The following is a 5,179-nucleotide window of genomic DNA, read 5'->3' on the forward strand; positions in this document are numbered from 1 at the left end:
GTATTTCAGTTTCAGTGATAGGTTTAGTATATAGGGTTTACTCCGTTGCTATTACAATTAGCACAACCTCAAGAGAATTTGTTGTTCCTGACATTAATATCTACCCAAGAGTGATTTCAGTTTGATAAAAAAATTTGCACTTTATTTTATTGCTTGTTTTGTTGTTTATGCTAGGGAGGAGGACAGGGCTGAGGTGAGAATACGACATCCAATTGGCCATTTAATTTTTTCTTTATCTAGAAACTTTGTATTAACCCAACAAAGTCACATGCAGTCATATGGTTGTCTTCTTATCATTTGCAAACCAGAATTGCCTTATTGACTCACAATCAATTGTCTTGTCAAAACACAAGATCAATCCATTCTGTTATCACTATTTTTGCAATCTATAGGAACCAGAGTTTTCCTCTAACAAGCCTAAGCATCATAGAAGTTGTGAAGCTTTCCGATTGGTTGTTCATCTGTCCCAGGTAATCATAGACATGATTTGTTTGCGACTACTTTTTAGAATCTGTATGGCCCATATGCATTCAGAGTTTAGAATAGACAGTTAGCTAACTGAATGCTAAATAGTGGATACATCCATCATCACATACTAGCTGAATTTATCTGGTTGGTTGCCGAGAATACTAAAAGAATCAGATTGTTTGTTGCACGAGCAAATGAAACAGGCTTTATTATAGATCATCTTCTATAATAGAGAGAAAATTGTAAAAAATATCAGAATGGATAGGAGTTTCAAAAACAGAGAAAACAATTATCAAGAAAGAAAAAAGAAATTAGCTTCTCACATGATGTGAAACACCTGCTGGAAGTTGCTATCCTTTTCTGATGAGCACCCACCTTTTTGTTGCTCGTGCAGTTGTGCTTCTTCGTGACTTGCTCTTCAGTTGTCTTTCTTTCTGAGTTCTACCTGTCATAGCCGATAGCCTTCAAACATGCTTTCTCAATTTGACTTTTGCCAAAGTTATCCAGTGTACTACATGTTGTGAGAGATATGTGACATGTAGTGTTGATGGACACACCAAGGCCAACCGGTGATCGGGTACCTTTGGGGGACCTTACAAATACAACACATGGAGGTATATAAACTTATACAACATCTCTACATATCTATATTCATATGTTTGTAACTCCTCACCATAATTTATTGAAGGGAATCATACCCGGCCGGGGTTGGTGCCACTAGATGGGGATCCTAATGGGCAAAAGAGGCAGAGGGAGAGAGAACGGTATGCAACAATGGCTGATGAAAAGAGTAGTGAAAGAAACAAGAAACGTCGTGAGAGGGATACAACAGATCAAACGGACAAAAATAGTGACTAGCTCCATATGCACTCAACCTATAGTAACGGCGCCGAGCAACTATCAGGTTGCTTATTTTGCTAATAAAAGTATTTATTGGTGTGGCGACTGCAATAATCGTGGTGACATAGTTTGTTTATTGTAAGGATCAATTTGTTTTGTATGGATTAATAACAATTTATTATGTTTAAACTTGTAGATGGGAATACAACAAATGAAAGGGACGAAAATAGTGACAGGCTCCATAGGAACTCAACCTACTGTAATGGCTTGCAACAATTATCAGGTGACTTATTTTGTAAATAAAAGTATTGCTTGGTGAGGTGACTGTAAGTGACATAGTTTGGTTATGGAATGATTCAATTTGTATTGTATGGTTGTATTTGTAGACGATCCGGTACCTTTAAGCACCATTGGTGGCACTGGTGACGTGGATAACATTGACACTGAGGAAGATAACAATATTGTTCATGAAACGGGTATACTTTTGTATCCATTGCCTGAGATTCTGGTGAATCATGCCTGTGTTTGTTTATTACAATTGTGCTTAGACACCATCCTAGCGTGCGTTGATTAAAGTGGCATTCCATGACATATACGTTCTGGATATGCACCAGGTCCCATCAACCGGCTTGTCACGTGTCTAAAAGAGCGTAAGCGTGATCGTGACAGAGCACGAAATGCTGCAATGTCTCCTTAACAAAGGGCGCTACTGAATAAGAGACGACGCGAATTGTATGCAACGAAAAATGCACCGAAAAATTCTGCAAAGATGCTACAAATGACTCCAAAGGAGACTGCCCAGTCAACTGGTATGGTAATAAAATTGATTTCTTTACAGCGAAAATTTCGTGGTGCCATAGGATACTTATTATATCATTAAATTTTTAGATGGTCCTGTCCCTTTAAGCATTGGAGTTCCTGGTGATATTGATGACGGTTTAACAAAGACGGATATCAACACTGCTCATGAAATGGGTAGCCTTTAATCGTGGCTTTGTTTTTAATTAAAAAAAGAGTTTGAACACCAAAGTAGCTAACACTGTTGTGTAAACTTTATTATCATACAATTTTAATTATTGTGTGTCCTTCATGGATTGGACGTTGAGACCATGCTTTTGTACTATAATATAGGTGCTCTAACTGCATCTAGTTCCATCGACAATATTGTCACGTGTCCAAAAGAGCGTAAGCGTGTGCTAGATAGAGCACGAAGGGCTGCAATGTCTCCTGAACAAAAGGCGCTAATAAACAAGAGGCGGCGTGAGTTGTATGCGGCAAAAAATGCAGCAAGAAAACAAAAAATGACTCCACAAGAGAAGAAGTTGACACGAAAAGAGAGCAATAAAAACTACAAAATGATGGTGAGAGAACACCGAGCCAACAATTTGCATCCGGACTCAATCGCCATGAAGAGCCCTCACTTTAACCCTCAGCTTATTTTCCCTTCTTCACCTCAATCGCCTAAAGCGCCTTCACACGATATGAAAATACCCGAATCGAGGGGCACGCCTATTGACATCGCGCCAACTGTACTTCAAAATCCAGAAGTCCAGACCCCTGAATTGGCTGCAGCACAGACCATACATAGGCATTGAGTGACCACTGGAGAGAGAAATTCCCTTCTATCCCGTCGCAATCGGGCTTTTGAAGCAAACATTGGAAGAAGGGCTAGAGGGTATGCGGATGGAAAGTGCAATGATTCGAATGACCCGACTCAACTGAGTGTGGTTTATAACGGTAATTAGCCTTGATCAAAATATATTGTCGGTACTTTCACCTTCGCTCTTATATTCCAAAAACTCATACCTTTTCTTACTACAGATGGTGTCACCTAGGAAGCTCCAGTTCCACCACCTAATAATTGCACAGGTACACAGACACAACCGTCTGTAGTTGACAGTACCTCTTCAATGCCTCCAATCGGTGCACAAGCTCATACACCAGACTCTATGGTCAAGGATGGCATTTTCTTTATTATATTTATCCCTTTTTTATTTTTTTGTATACCATTATATTTCTGTCATCATATATGTGGCCGTGTTGCACAGACTATGATGAGGATGTCATATTTGTGGAGGAAGAGGAAGAGGATGAGGCATACTTTTTCGCCGGACAAGGTACACCGCGTAATAGTCAAAACATTCTTTCACAAACTTTCTTTCAATGCATAACACATCAACATTTTGTTAGAAGATGATGAGGCAGGAACCGATGTCGAGCTAGATCTCGACACGGATGAGCAAGAGAATAGTGAGCTTGATGTCCCAGATCCATATGACAGGGTTTACGCTAATGTTCCGTCAGAGTCGCACATGCTACCGTTAGTGCTGAACTATGAGCACTGCAACACAAAGAAATTCGAGGGTGAATCGCCTGGATTCTGTTGTCGAGGTTGAAAGATTCATCTTTCAACTCCTGAGACACCACCAGAGCTCATGACGTTGTGGTCAAGCTCGGACGCTGATGCTAGGCACTTTCGTGCAAACATCAGATATTTCAATGGCCACTTCTTTTTCACTTCTCTATACTGCCACCTAGATCGTGTGACCACTAACATGCGAATCTGTGGTGTCTACACGTTCTATGCCCATGGCCAGATTTACAATAACATACGATCATTTGGTAAAAAGGAGGGTGTCAAAAAGAGACACCTCAAGCTTTATTTTTACGACGATGATCCGTCCCTCGAGCATCGGATGAGCAAGTGCCATGAGCAATGCACCCAAAAAGACAGAGAAGTTATAGAGCAATTGGTTAGTATCTTTAGTGGGAATCCCTACTCTCAGCAACTAAGGAGTATGGGACATGTTGGAAACCTCGAGGATTACTGGGTCGAGTTGAACCTTGACCAGCGGCTTGACTAGAGAACATATAACGTGCCATTGCACATCAGAGGTGGCCGCCGTCTAGGTTGAGGGAAGTGAGCGTCATGACCAATTCGAGCATAGTGTTCTCCTACAAGGGAAGGATCGGTCTATACATGGCATCCGCTCATATAATGCATGCTACGACCCACTGTCATACCCGGTGTTCTTTCCAATGGGTGAGCTCGGGTGGCACAACTGCATTCCAAAAGTGGGTGTGACTATGGCTCAAGTTGATCGAGCTCGAGCAATCCGCAAAAGCGTGCTAAGAATGGTGATGATGATGATGGAGGTAACTTGAACTCTTTTCAATAATGCAATATGAACTATTTTTTGTTAACTCATGATACTAATTTGAACAATGTCTCCCTGTAGAACCTATTGCGAATACATGTGTCTCCGTGCACGACTACTACTGCTACAAGTTCTAGATGCGGCCAGGGATATTTAATCCAATACTCTATGGCCGACGTCTTTTCTAGCAATTCACCATCGACACCTACATCAAGATTGAGAGCTCGCGTTTAGACTACATGAGGAACAATCAAGATACTTTGAGGGCTGACCTATACCAAGGCCTGGTGGATAGCATGCATTCGGGTGAAGGATCTGCTGAGAATGTCGGAAGGCGCACTGTCCTATCTTCGTCATTCATTGGTGGACCCCATGATATGAGGGACCGATACATGGATGCAATGGCTATGGTGCGAAAGTACGGTAAACCTGATATCTTCCTCACAATGATGTGCAACCCTAACTAGGATGAGATCAAGAATGAACTTTATCTAGACCAGACACCACAGGACCGCCAAGATCTCATCACACGAGTCTTCAGAGCAAAGTTAGAGGCGATGAGAAAAATGTTGATGGAGAAAGACATACTTGGGAAGGTGAAGGCCTACGTATATGTAGTGGAGTTCCAGAAGAGGGGCTTGCCGCATGCACACTTCTTGCTAATAATGGAACGGAAGTACAAACTCACATGTCCCAAGCAATATGACATGATC

The 5,179-nt window shown here is 41.4% G+C and overlaps 2 pseudogenes; both read left to right on the forward strand.

The window, feature by feature from the left end:
• The first annotated feature begins 956 nt into the window (after window positions 1-956).
• LOC136543430 (uncharacterized) lies at window positions 957-2,294 on the forward strand (annotated as a pseudogene).
• A 123-nt stretch (window positions 2,295-2,417) lies between these two features.
• Window positions 2,418-4,933, forward strand: LOC136543431 (uncharacterized; annotated as a pseudogene).
• The last annotated feature ends 246 nt before the right edge of the window (window positions 4,934-5,179 follow it).

This window comes from Miscanthus floridulus, chromosome 3, assembly GCF_019320115.1.
Source record: "Miscanthus floridulus cultivar M001 chromosome 3, ASM1932011v1, whole genome shotgun sequence".
In the NCBI taxonomy this organism is placed as follows: Eukaryota; Viridiplantae; Streptophyta; class Magnoliopsida; order Poales; family Poaceae; genus Miscanthus; species Miscanthus floridulus.